Source organism: Capra hircus, chromosome 9, assembly GCF_001704415.2.
Source record: "Capra hircus breed San Clemente chromosome 9, ASM170441v1, whole genome shotgun sequence".
In the NCBI taxonomy this organism is placed as follows: Eukaryota; Metazoa; Chordata; class Mammalia; order Artiodactyla; family Bovidae; genus Capra; species Capra hircus.
In genome coordinates, this window is record NC_030816.1 from 17,467,367 (window position 1) to 17,482,744 (window position 15,378).

Here is a 15,378-nt window from a genome sequence, read left to right on the forward strand (position 1 = left end):
TTTTCAAAGAGACAGAAAATAAAATTAAATCCAAAATTTATTTTAAATTTCATAGAGATTTAGTAATTTAAAGTATACCTATTATTACACATAATTTACTCATATGAAGTTAAAATTAAATGTTCAGTGAAATTTTACTTGAATCTTCTGAACATCTTGAAAACAAAAAGGCATGTAGTGTGCCATGGTAGAGGCAGATTTTCTTTGACTTAAAGAGAACAATTTACAGATAAAACTAAAGAATTTCTGGAAAACAAACTTCACTATAAAGAAACATCTTTTTATTCTGCTCTTTGAATTCATTCATTTTATATGCCATTAGAATATTTTGGTAATTCAAGAAGTGGCACTCTCAGTTGTAAGTTTCTGATGTTACTTTGGGATGAAAAATTCTATGATTTGATCAAAATGAAATATTGATGAGCAGTGCTCTAAGTGGCAGAGAAGATGCTGGAAGGTTTAAAGACACACTTTTTATGACAACTTTGAAATTTCTCATACATTATTCTAAGCTCCCATTAAATCTGTTTTCTGCATTTCTGATCTATTTTTTTAAATTCAAAATTAAAATGTTAATCTCAAACTGAATATTAAAAATCCCATTTTACTTAAATATGTGCATATGTGTGTATATAAATAAATATATATGTATATTTATACATATAATTCTTCTGTTCATAAAAGCTGAAAGTATCTGGACTAAAAATAATATCTGATTCATCAAAAATTTCTACAGAACTTTATTACATGGTTTAAATGAACAATCAGAAAAACAGTCAACTGACTTTGGATTTAAAATCAGAATTAAGCACAATATAGATAAACAGATGGGATCATGAAAATAGGGCTAATGAAGACCCTAAAATTGCTTTTTGAGAGAACAACATATGAAGAAAAAAGCTCAAAACAAACAAAAAAGTGAACACGTTGGTAGCATTTCAAACACTTCAGAAATGGAGAGATCATTTTTTTCAGTCTACTTTGGAGGATAATTTTTTTTTAGTCTCAATGTCAAAAAGACACTGTGGTGTGCCAGAACTGATTATAACTCTAAGCTCCAGTCAGGCTGAACTCTTGTATATTCTTTATCTGCTCAGGCTGGCCGTTAAACCCCTTTCCCAACAGGTTAGGTAGGCTATAAACAAAAGAAGTAAGCTACTGACAAGCTTCAATAAATTTTTCAAATGAAGAGCACATTTCCATATGCTATATATCATCAAATAAATATGCTTCCCCTGTTCTCCCCAAATTCAGTGTGCCACATATTTCATGTACTGTAGATTAAAGACAACCCAAATCCCCTAAAATAGCAATGAAAGAACTCTCAAAAGCATATCAGTACTATCAAATCTCAAAACTCACTATTAAAATAACAAAACTACCAAAGATGTATCAGATACATTTTCAAACTTCTCAAGGTACTAGCAGACTGTAGTTTAAACATGTGAATTCTATTTTATCTATTTACTTTGGTCCTGCTTTCTTCTTAGGTTAAAATTCTAACATTCTTATTATTTGTTAAAATTCAAACTATCTGTCTTTCATAATGTAATTTATTCACTAGATAGCACCTCATAACTGGGGATATTCACATACCAAACACATGCATTCTGTTAGTACTTAAAATCTATTGATTCCAGCTTTAAAAATTCAGTGGCTACACTATTGAGCTAGTTAAGAGAAATTTAGGACAAATTTTATAATTATGAGGAAAGAAAGTCTTTAAAAATAAATGACCCAATCAAAAAATGGGCCAAAGAACTAAATAGACATTTCTCCAAAGAAGACAAAAAGATGGTTAACAAACACATGAAAAGATGCTCAACATCACTCATTATCAGAGAAATGCAAATCAAAACCACAATGAGGTACCATTTCATGCCAGTCAGAATGGCTGTGATCCAAAAGACTACAAGCAATAAATGCTGGAGAGGGTGTGGAGTAAAGGGAACCCTCTTACACTATTTTTGGGAATGCAAACTAGTACAGTCACTATGGAGAACAGTGTGGAGATTCCTTAAAAAACTGGAAATAGAACTGCTTTATGACCCAGCAATCCCACTACTGGGCATACACACCGAGGAAACCAGAATTGAAAGAGACACATGTACCCCAATGTTCATCTCAACACTGTTTATAATAGCCAGGACATGTAAGCAACCTAGATGTCCATCAGCAGATGAATGGATAAGAAAGCCGTGGTACATATACACAATGGAGTATTACTCACCCATTAAAAAGAATACATTTGAATCAGTTCTAATGAGGTGGATGAAACTGGAGTCTATTATCCAGAGTGAAGTAAGCCGAAAGAAAAACACCAATACAGTATACTAACACATATATATGGAATTTAGAAAGATGGTAACAGTAACCCTGTATGTGAGACAGCAAAAGAGACACAGATGAATAGAACAGCCTTTTGGACTCTGTGGGAGAGGAAGAGGGTGGGATGATGTGGGAGAATGGCATTGAAATATGTATAATATCATATAAGAAACGAATCGCCAGTCCATGTTCGATGCAGGATACAGGATGCTTGGGGCTGGTGCACTGGGATGACCCAGAGGGATGGTATGGGGAGGGAGGAGGGGGGGGGTTCAGAATGGGGAACACGTGTACACCTGTGGCGGATTCATGTCGAAGTATGGAAAAACCAATACAATATTGTAAAGTAATTAGCCTCCAATTAAAATAAATAAATTTATTTGAAAAAGAAAACTAAAAAACAAAAAAATGGTGAAGTGATTAATAATATCATTTTAGAGTATTGAAGAATATAGTTTCTTAATTACATATTTCTTATAGATGAAGCTGAAGGTATTTTTAAGTCAAAATCATGAATTCGAATTTAAAATGATTTACAAGCAGTTTTTTCTTTCTGATTGAATTCTCAGGGAGATTTAGTTTTCTAGAGGTGAATTCTTATATTTTTTTCATGCTAGAACCTTTATTTCTCATGATAATGGACCTATTCTTTTATATTAAAACTAAGAAAAATGGAAAGAATTTTTATGCTGCTCTCATCTGTTATAAGGCCATTGTGTTTGGACATCACTTAGCTACATAAAATTTTGATGATTTCAGTGACATCTTTTAACTCATTTAAATCTTTGTAAGATTGTTCCTCAGATAATACCAGGGATTACTGAGGTTGAATTTTTTCTTCCAAAAATAACTATCTAAGAAAGGGCATATGAAGGGAAATTTTTATTCATAGAAGATGCAAAGCTTTATATAATGATTCCATGAACATGCTTACTTGTGGTTATGTTCACTAAGAGATTATGTACTAATTGATATCTCAAAAAGTTATCTAAATATTGCAGAGAAAAATTAAAACTTACCAGAAATATATATGGCATCTCCACAGGGTAAAAAAAAAAAAAGAGAGAGAGAGAAGAAGTTATCTATTTGACAACCTAGCTCTGCTGAACTTTGTTCTCTGTCAAACATCTTATTTACATTTTCCTCTCATAAAAGTCTTATGAATTAATTACATTGATTTACCATTTTTCCTGATGTAAATATTTAAATCGCATCACATTGCCAGTGTTCAAAGTGATTATAGGAGAATTAAAAACTCTTAGGTACCATCTATATCTAATACCCTGTCATTATAAGCAGATAATATTTACAAGGCATTATGAAATGTTATATGGATAAAATGATGTTTATACATAATTCCTGCATTAAGGAGGCTTAAACTTGAGTTCCAGAAGAAAGACATAAATAAAACAAGTATAATAACAATTAGGCTCATCTCATATTATATTTTGGTAAATTACAAAATAATTAATATTGAGTTTTCATAAGGCATTAACCTTTTGGTTGAATTGAATAATTGAAGAACGGGTGATGAAAATGAAAGAATTAGAAAATGATCCCTGAGGATACCTGGGTCTGAAATATCCTTAGTCATTGGAGAACATTCTAGCCCAGAAACACATGAAAATTTGGGGGCTCCCAAACCATCTTGGATGGTATAAAAAGCTCTTTGAGTCTGTGCCTCCTTATTATAAAATGGAATTTAAATTTTAAATTTGATCCTGTTTGTGAAATGCTTGTAGAGTACTAAACACAGAGTATATGCTCGATACATGAATTATATGTGTGCTGTGAAATGAAGCTGCAGAGGCAGGTAGGGTTAGTAGACAGTGACAAGCAAGCATAGCCAATTTGATAAATATATGTGGAGTCCCTTCCAGGGACATGTATGTTCTACATTCTGGGGATAAAATGATCAAAAAGACAGCTCTCTTCTCAAAATGCCCACTGGACTATGATTATGTGTTTCTTAGGACAAATTACTTTTCTATACCTTAGTTTTTCTGTTTGAAATTGGGTATCATGAGAGACTCCTTCTCATACAGTTACTGTGAGGATTGAAAAATATACACTGTAAAATCACTTTGGAAGTTGCCAGACATATATAAGTATTCGTAGCTATTATTGTTGTTCTTTTATAGAAAGTATGAGCACAGGCAAGGTACAGAAGGCTACAAAAAAGGAAGTGATAAATGGTTGGGAATGGGCCATAGTGGGGGTGGGGGTTCAGTGAACAGCTTCCCTGGAGACAGGATCAACGCTGCGGGGCCAGCATAGTTCAGATAACTTTGGAATCATGCTGAAATAAAACTAGAATCTTTACCCTACCAATATTTGGTGAGTTACTTAATCTCTCTGTGTCAAAGTTTGTGTATTCACATTTATAAGATGAGAATAATGACAGGGCCTATTTCAACAGATTGTGGTGGGACTCTAATAGATTGATTGAATGCACAAAGGGCCAGGCTCATAGTGAGTGCTTTGAAGTGAGGGAGTCATTGTTTATAGCAAAATTTTGAAGGATTGCTAGGCTTTTTCTAGACACAATGTGGGGAATATGGGGAAGCCCAGTCTGAGCAAATGAATAGCATGTATGAAGGCATAGCTATGAAAGATCTGAAAGGTGTGTGGCACTGCTTGTTGGCTGTAAAGCTGGAGACAATGGCAGGGGAATCTGGTTGCAAGAATTTTACTTTGGAGATGGAACTCTGTTTATGAAGCATGTACTTGAACATGTGCTCAGTGTCTTGCTCCATCATGAAGCAATGGAGAGATAAATATGAGCTGTTGGATGGACAATGACATGAAATGCGCACATTATCAATTTGCTGGCACAGAGTAGATGCATTGTAAATGGTGAGGGTGCAAGACAGGTTTGAAGTCAGAAGAATGGGTATCAGATAAGGTGATTTAAAGGAGTTTTGTTTCTGTTTATTTAGCATTTCAGGTATGAGATGTTGAACACTGGAATTAAGTTTAGGGGGATGAAATTGAAATTAAGGAAGTAACATAGAGGAGTTGAGGAGAGGCAGGGATAGTAGACAACTATATGATTGCTGGCTTTAGAAGTCAGGTAGAGGTGGACTCATCTGTGACCTGGGGAATATGAAAAAAAGTATGTTTATGATTTGTAAATGCTGAATCTGAAACTCCTCTAGGGCATCAGGCCAGGTCACAGTGTAAAAATAGGCAAGTTTTAAAGATGAATCTGATTAATAGTTAGGTTATAGGTTTGTTTGAGACATTGACTGCATAGCAGAGATTTACTGCCAGCAGTTAGTGATATAAAATTGAAATTTAGGAGGGAGTACAAAGGACAATGAGAAGTTTTAGATACCTATAAGAGAGATTGCATGGAAAATAATAGATACCTGAGGACTGATGCTAGGCTATGGGCTAATAGAAGAAGGAATTAGATTCACTAGAAAAAGCCTAAGTGGGATGGAATAAGCAAACAGCAGGAGGAACTATGGGTAATGTAGTGTCACAAAAGTAGAGAGAAAAGTAAAGAGTAGTCAGAGTGCAAACTTATAAACTCCAATTCTGTTTAATCTCTGGTTTTTCTCTAAGGACAAAGAGTTATTATTTGCCTAAATTGCTGAGAATGTAGATAATGGTTTGGAGATGAAAATAGCCATATCTACTATGTATTATGTATGACAGAATTTAGTTAGGGGTCTTTATTTGTCTTTATTTATGTATTATGATAATCCCAACCATAATCTTAGGATGTGGGCACGGCTATTCCCATTTCACATATAAGAAAACAGTGAAAATTTAAGTAAAATGAGTTAATAGAATGAGAAATTTGTTCTAATTACAGAGTTTGAGGGGTCTTAGTCATGGGACCATGCTATCTCAACAGCATGACATAATGACAGTAGCACTGGACCAAGAATCAACAAACAGTCATTAGTTGTGAGATTCTGAAGTCTTTAAAAGTAGAATAAAATTAGATACTGCAAGTGATAGTACTTCAAATATGGAAAAGTTTTCTTCTAATAGTAGATATTTATAAGGAAGAGGTGACTGGTTAGCTTTGTCAAATGCTATCTAAAGCTCAAAGAGATAAGGTCTGAGAAAAAAGGTCATTGGATTTCAGGATCAGAAGTCACTGGTGAGCTCTTAGAAAGGTTTGCTAGAATAATGGAGACCAACTTCTGAAGCAGTGGATTAAAGAGTGTGCATGGTAGAGATGGGGTAGGCAATAAGTGGGGTATACATTTTTAGAATTTTAGTTGTAAAATCAAGAAGATAAGCAAGATAGCAGTTTGTAGGTAGGTAACATGCTTAAGTAAAAGTTTTAAAGATGAGAATTCTGAGTATATTTGTAGACTTAAAGGAAAGAGACTAACGCAAGTGACTAAAGAGAGCAGGTTACATAAAAGATTTTGGCATTTACCTCTTTTATATGGAAGGATACTATAGTCTTTAATACTAGATGAAAATTATTAAGGTAGAGTGAAAATAGGGAGAATTCTGGCAATGATGAGAAATGAGAATGATGATGCTATGTGTTGGCCATCTCTGTCACTTAACTAAGACAAAACTATTTCAGGTTGAAAATACGCTAGTCTCTTAGTGTTATTCCAATTTCATTACCATCCATGCATTTTGAGGGTCAACTATGATGCTAATACATTGCTAAAAACCTCCTCTTCAGTTGGCATTTATGCTATCAATTGTATATTGGGGCCTTAATTTCTAGCTATAGATGTAATCATTCAAAAAAACACACAGTACATTTGCCAGGTGTCAGCCCAAATTGCTTTTGCTTATCATTAGCTTATCCTTCTGTTCATGAACTCTGCTTATCCATCAACCCACAAAACCAATTTCTGATTTCATATTTCGATAGAGACTATTTGCACTTATTGTAGCCTTGGTGTAATGGTTAGTCCTTGGAATCAGTTCACATAGTCATATGGTTTATTGCAGGAGTGGACAAAGAGAAGGAACAATGGAAGCTTTCTGTGATTAGTTTCATATCTCAGATCAAAGGATTCAAATGCAAATACCAAAGCTAGAGTGGTAGTAAGAGTGAATGCAGGAAGAGACTGGCAATAGTTAGAGCAGGAAACAGAAAATAAGACCAGAGGTGAAACTGAAACACACGTTAATGCCACTGATAACTGGTCACTTTTTGAAAATGCATTTTCATGCCGTTGGCCCAACCCAAAATTCAAAGCATAGTCAAAAACTAAGTCATAATTGCCTACAATATATCATCATTGCCTTCTTAGAGGCTTTAAGCCTATTATTGGGAAACATTTGGTTGTTAGGCTGTCCCCCTAATCAAAGACCAGTGATTATAACTTATCTCGTTGTTGTTCAGTTGCTAAGTTGTGTCCAACTCTTTGTGACCCCATGGACTGCAGCAGGCCAGGCCTCCCTGTCCTTCATTATCTCCTGGAGTTTGTTCAAACTTATGTCCATTGAGTCAGTGATATCTGCCACCCCCTTCTCCTCTTTCTCTCGATTTTTCCCATCATCAGAGTCTTTTCCAGTTCAAAGTCAGCTCTTTGCATCAGGTGGCCAAAATATTAGAGCCTTGATTTCAGCATCAGTCCTTCAAATGAGTATCAAATGGGGGTTGATTTTCTTTAGGATTGACTGGTTTGATCTCCTTGTGGTACAAGGGACTCTTAAGAGTCTTCTCCAGCCACAATTCAAAAGCATCAATTCTTTGGCTCAATTCTTACAACTGTACATGACTATTTGAAAAACATAGCTTTGACTATATGGACTTTTGTCAGCAAAGTGATGCCTCTGCTTTTTAATATGCTGTCTATATTTGTCATAGCTTTTCTTCTAAGAAGCAAGTGTCTTTAATTAATTTTGTGACTGCAGTCACCATCCTCAGTGATTTTGGAGCCCAAGAAAATAAAATCTGTCACTACTTCCACTTCTTCTCCTTCTATTTGCCATGAAGTGATGGAACCAGATGGAATGATTTTACTAGATCCTTGTATTTTATAGGAGAGTTTCTAGCTCTAGGACTTACTAAAATAGACTAAATGTTCCTCAGCTTAATTCAACAGGCTGCTTTCTGACTCTAAGCCTTCAATTCCCTTTGCTTAGAGAACTTATAGAATACCATGAGGCCATCTCAGGACAGGCCTCTCCCCCATATCCTCTGTTTAAACTCCTCTCTGAAGTACCTAGATAATAGTATCTGACCCCCACCAAATGGAAAATGTTAACTGCTTGATGACCATGAGGCCATAACACCCAGGCCTACTGGAGCCTAAAGATTGATGATGTTAACCCCTGTGACACTGCCCTATGACCTCATAATTAACCAATGATGCATGAGCTTTAATAGATCTTGGGACTCCCCTCCCTTACCTTGCTTTTTAAAATGCTTTGCTGAAATCCAGTGGGAAGTGTTGACTTTTTGAGCATGAGCTATCCCAGACTCCAGGCTTGGTGCCCTGCAATAAATGCTGCAGTTCTGTTCACCACAACTCAGTGTGAGTAGATTGGATTTACTGTATATGGTGAATGGACCCAAGTTTGGTTTAGTTACACATTTAGCTTAGATAACTTGTTTCTGGGTTCTCTGTCCTGTCCCATTGATCTGTGTCTTGTTTTTGTGCCAGTACCATAATGTTTTAATTACTGTATAGTCTGTAATTAGTTATACTAATTACTATAGTATAGCTTTGTTGTATAGTCTGAAGCTAGGGTGCATGATTCTTCTAGCTCTGTTCTTCTTTCTCAAGGTTGCTTTGATTATTCAGGGTCTTTTGTGTTTCCATATACATTTTAAAATTCTTTTTTCTAGTTCTGTGAACAATGACACTGGTATTTTGAGAGGGATTACACTGAATCTGTAAATTCCCTTAGGTATGTTTTAGCAGTATTGATTCTTTCAGTCTAAGAACAGAGTATCTCTTTCCATATGTTTATGTTATCTCCAGTTTCTCTCATCAGTGTCTCATAGTTTTCAGAGTTCTAAAAACAAACAACTGATTAAAAAATGGGCAGAAGAGCTGAATAGATGTTTTTTTGAAAGAGGAAATGCATATGGCCAAGAGGCACATAAAAATGCTCAACAATTCTAAACATCAGGGGAATACAATGACTTATCACCTCGTATATGTCAGAATGACTATCATTAAAAAAAAAAAAAAAAACCCACAAATAACAAATGTGGGCAAGTGAAAAAAAAAAGTAGAAAAAAAAATGGAATATTTTTACCCTGGTGGGAATATTAGTTGGTGGAGCCACTGTGGAAAACAGTATAGAGGTTTCTCAAAAGACTAAATCAAATCATTATATGACCCAGCAATTCCACTTCTTTATATATATCCAAAGAAAACAAAAACACTAGTTTTAAAAGATGAATACATTCCAGTGTCCATAGTAGCATTGTTTGCTATTGATAAGCTATGGAAGCAACCTAAATGACATCAACAGATGAATGGGTAAAGACTATTTGGCATATATATACAATGCAATATTACCCACCACAAAAAAGAATGAAAATTTTGTCATTTGAGGCAACATGGTTGGACTTAGAGGGCATTATACGAAGTGAAATAAGTCAGACAGAGAAAGATAAATACTGTATGGTATCACTTGTATTTAAAATATAAAAAATTCAACAAACTAGTGAATCTAACAGAAAAGACTCATAGAGAACAAGCTAGTGGTTACCAGTGGATACAAAGGATTTGGGACAATATAAGAATAGGAGAGTGGGAGACACAAACTATTGGGGGTAAGATAGACTCAAAGATGTATCAAACAACAGGGAGAATACAGCCAATATTTTGTAGTAACTGTAAATGGAAAGTAACCATTTGAAATTTTATAATAAAATTAAAAGCTTTTTAAAGAAAAAATAAAATAACATTAAAAAAAATTAAATTCTATGAGGCCACCATCATCCTAATACCAAAACCTGACAAAGATGCCACAGAAAAAAGAAAACTACACAGAAAAGGACTAGAGCTAATCAATGAATATAGTAAAGCTGCAGGATGTAAAATTAACATGCAGAAATCCCTTGCATTCCTATACACTAACAATGAGAAAACAGGAAGAGAAATTAAGGAAACAATTCCATTCACCATTGCAATGAAAAGAATAAAATACTTAGGAATATATCTACCTAAAGAAAAAAAAAGACCTCTATATAGAAAACTATAAAACACTGGTGAAAGAAATCAAAGAGGACACAAATAGATGGAGAAATATACCGTGTTCATGGATGGGAAGAATCAATATAGTGAAAATGAGTATACTACCCAAAGGAATCTATAGATTCAGTGCAATCCCTATGAAGCGACCAATGGTATTTTTCAGAGAACTAGAACAAATAATTTCACAATTTGTATGGAAATACAAAAAAACCTCAAATAGCCAAAGTAGTCTTGAGAAAGAAGAATGGAACTGGAGGAATCAACTTGCCTGACTTCAGGCTCTACTACAAAGCCACAGTCATCAAGACAGTATGGTACTGGCACAAAGACAGAAATATAGATAAATGGAATGAAATAGAAAGCCCAGAAATAAGTCCACACACCTATGGACACCTTATCTTTGACAAAGGAGGCAAGAATATACAACGGAGAAAAGACAATCTCTTTAACAAGTGGTGCTGGGAAAACTGGTCAACTACTTATAAAAGAATGAAACTAGAACACTTTCTAAAGTGTTTCTAACACTTTCTAAAAATAATCTCAAAATGGATTAAAGATCTAAATGTACGATCAGAAACTATTAAACTCCTAGAGGAGAACATAGGCAAAACACTCTCTGACATAAATCACAGCAGGATCCTCTATGACCCACCTCCCAGAATATTGGAAATAAAAGAAAAAATAAACAAATGGGACCTAATTAAAATTAAAAGCTTCTGCACAACAAAGGAAACTATAAGCAAGGTGAAAAGACAGCCTTCAGAATGGGAGAAATAATAGCAAATGAAGCAACAGACAAAGATAATCTCAAAAATATACAAGCAACTCCTGCAGCTCAATTCCAGAAAAATAAAAGACCCAATCAAAAAATGGGCCAGTGTTAGAAAGTGATCTAGTTTCATTCTTTTACAAGTGGTTGACCAGTTTTTCCAGCACCACTTGTTAAAGAGACTGTCTTTACTCCATTGTATATTCTTGCCTCCTTTGTCAAAGATAAGGTGTCCATATGTGTGTGGATTTATCTCTGGGCTTTCTATTTTGTTCCATTGATCTATATTTCTGCCTTTGTGCCAGCACCATACTGTCTTGATGACTGTGGCTTTGTAGTAGAGCCTGAAGTCAGGCAAGTTGATTCCTCCAGTTCCATTCTTCTTTCTCAAGATTGCTTTGGCTATTCGAGGTTTTTTGTATTTCCATACAAATCTTTCTAACACCACACACAAAAATAAACTCAAAATGGATTAAAGATCTAAATGTAAGACCAGAAACTATAAAACTCCTAGAGGAGAACATAGGCAAAACACTCTCAGACATAAATCACAGCAGGATCCTCTATGATCCACCTCCCAGAATTCTGGAAATAAAAGCAAAAATAAACAAATGGGATCTAATTAAAATTAAAAGGAAAATATAAGCAAGGTGAAAAGACAGCCTTCTGAATGGGAGAAAATAATAGCAAATGAAGCAACTGACAACCAACTAATCTCAAAAATATACAAGCAACTTATGCAGCTCAATTCCAGAAAAATAAATGACCCAATCAAAAAATGGGCCAAAGAACTAAATAGACATTTCTCCAAAGAAGACATACGGATGGCTAACAAACACATGAAAAGATGCTCAACATCACTGATTATTAGAGAAATGCAAATCAAAACCACAATGAGGTACCACACCAGTCAGAATGGCTGCGATCCAAAAATCTGCAAGCAATAAATGCTGGAGAGGGTGTGGAGAAAAGGGAACCCTCCTACACTGTTGGTGGGAATGCAAACTAGTACAGCCACTATGGAGAACAGTGTGGCGATTCCTTAAAAAATTGTAAATAGAACTGCCTTATGACCCAGCAATCCCACTGCTGTGCATACACACCAAGGAAACCAGAATTGAAAGAGACACATGCACCCCAATGTTCATCACAGCACTATTTATAATAGCCAGGACATGGAAACAGCCTAGATGTCCATCAGCAGATGAATGGATAAGAAAGCAGTGGTACATATACACAATGGAGTATTACTCAGCCATTAAAAAGAATCCATTTCAATCAGTTCTGATGAGATGGATGAAACTGGAGCCGATTATACAGAGTGAAGTAAGCCAGAAAGAAAAACACCAACACAGTATACTCTACTAATGCATATATATGGAATTTAGAAAGATGGTAATGATAACCCTGTATGTGAGATAGTAAAAAATGTATTGAACAGTCTTTTTGACTCTATGGGAGAGGGCGAGGGCGGGATGATATGGGAGAATGGCATTGTATGTATGTATATGTATAGTATCATATGTGAAACGAATCACCAGTCCAGGTTCGATGCATGATACAGGGTGCTAGGGGCTGGTGCACTGGGATGACCCAGAGGGATGGGATGGGGAGGGAGGTGGGAGGGGGGTTCAGGATGGGGAATACAAGTCCACCCGTGGCAGATTCAAGTCAATGTAAGGCAAAACCAATACAATATTGTAAAGTAAAATAAATAAATTAAAAAATTAAAAGATTTTAAAATTAAACTTATAATTACAAATTAATTCTCTGCCCTTTTGAGACATATTTAAGCCTCGTGCCAGTTTTATTTATCTTCTAGTTCTGTCGGAGGGTAAGAGCCTAACTTCTGGTGTGTACCTTGCTGGAAGTTCTAAAACTAGCTCCTGTCATGAAGGTACAAAGTTGTTGTTTTTCTTTATGTTAAGAGATTAGCAAACACACAGGACTTGATTCTTCAGTTCAGTTCAGTTGCTCAGTCGTGCCTGACTCTCTGCGACCCCTTGAATCGCAGCACGCCAGGCCTTCCTGTCCATCACCAGCTCCCGGAGTTCACTCAAACTCACATCCATCGAGTTGGTGATGCCATCCAGCCATCTCATCCTCTGTCATCCTCTTCTCCTCCTGCCCCCAATCCCTCTCAGCTTCAGAGTCTTTTCCAATGAGTCAACTCTTTGCATGAGGCGTCCAAAGTACTGGAGTTTTAGCTTCGGCATCATTCCTTCCAAAGAAATCCCAGGGCTGATCTCCTTCAGAATGGACTGGTTGGATCTCCTTGGGTTTAAAAATCCTCTCACTGTTTGCCTTAGCTGGGTTAAGTTCAGATTTTGGTTCTGGTCTCTCCTACTACAGCAAACTTGAAGAAATTCTCCCTTACCCGTTTGAGTGTTTGGTGCAGTTTTTGCTCTGACAGACCTTAGACATCAAAATGACTAATCTTTTTGTCTTTCCTTGTAGTTACCTAAGCCCCTTTGTGATTTTATACTATAAATAATTTTTAGTCAATATCTTGGGATTAGTAACTCTTTAGACAAAATTTAAGCAGAATTGGTGGAAATAAACCAAATAAACTCTGAGTTCTAGATCACTGAGTCTTTTGGAAAATAACTGAAATTTAGAAAACTGAATTGTTTCCTAAGACCCGTATTGTCAAATTTGTTGCAACCGTACTTTCTTCAAGTCTGTTTTGTTATTACCAATCATTTATAGCATGCTCTTCCATAAGGAAATAGGAAAAAGCATGCTTTTCCCTCTTTTTCTTTTGTTTTTGATGAATTGATACATTAGCTTATTATGTCAGGCATCATATAGACCAAAAATTTATTAATTGAATTTTTTACTTTTCATCTAGATGTTTGCAGTAACAGCTCTATTTTTCTGTTAATTTGTCAGACTAACTTTCTGTCAGAAAGTCAGTAGTTAATATTGCTAAATTGTCTTTTTTGTTTGCAATTTGCTCATTTCCTTTGATATCACTGTGAATGTTGATCCACATGAATTTGAGTCCTTTGAATTTAATGAATTTTAAAGCACAAGTCTGTCAGTAGCATAATGGATCTAGTCTGTACTCTATAGTTAAATATCATTGATGTCTGAGCAGCATTGTTAGCTGATTTTCAGAAGCTGTTCTTTTCTTTTAGTTTTTATAGTGCAATGTTTTCTCCTCTTTAGTTTTAGCTCTTTGCACATTTCGCATTTTTTACTGCAGCATTCCCATTTTGAAGAGGTGCATCTTAGTTTCTGAATGTGTATGCCCTTTGTCTGCTGTCATTTTTTGCAGGTAACAAAAATTAGGCTCTTCTGAAATGCATGAAGGAGATTTTCAGTAAACACTTCTAAATGGATTCCCTGATAAAGTATTCTTCCAAATGTGTTTTTCTTTGCTCCATAAGTGGCTCACTCATGAAGATCTTTTCCCATGTAATTTAAAGGGGCAGGGAGAAAATGCAGTAGTTAGTTTTAGAGAGTTTGAACATCAAATCAGTCCTAAGGATAATTCCTGGGCTCCAGTACCTATTAACTGGGTGACCTCAGGCAACTTTAAACTTCTTAGGTATGTTTCTTCATTTATAGAGGGGAAAATTGATGAGATCATTTATATTAGATGCTTAGCAATGGGGCTAAGCTTTCCATAAATGTTAATTCTTCCTCTTATTGGGGGAAGATAACTAGCACTTACGGGAAAAGAGACTAATCTCCACATTGCCCATCTAGCTGTTCTGCAGAATTAATGATGAAACTGTTTCTTGTGCAGGAATGAAGAGTTGGTCACCCAAATTTATGGTCATGTTGAATGACAGAGATGTGTTTGCATTATCTCTACCCAAAGAGTATACAACTTGTAACACATCTCTTGATCGATGACTTTGTCACTATTAAATATCACTTGTCATAATGAGGTCATTAGGCAATTCCCTGGAGAATGCCTGAAGCTGCTAAACCTTTGGCAGGTCAGAAGTAGCTCCCTCCTGAGGAGGCTTTTGGCTGAGGGAGAGGAAACACTGCTGCTCCTTGGGATGGAAATGTTACCCAGTGAATTACTTAAACTGAGACTGTCAGGCCAGCTTAATCTAGTACAGTGATATGTCATCATCACTCCTGGAAAATTAACCACAGCTCCTGTGACCAAGG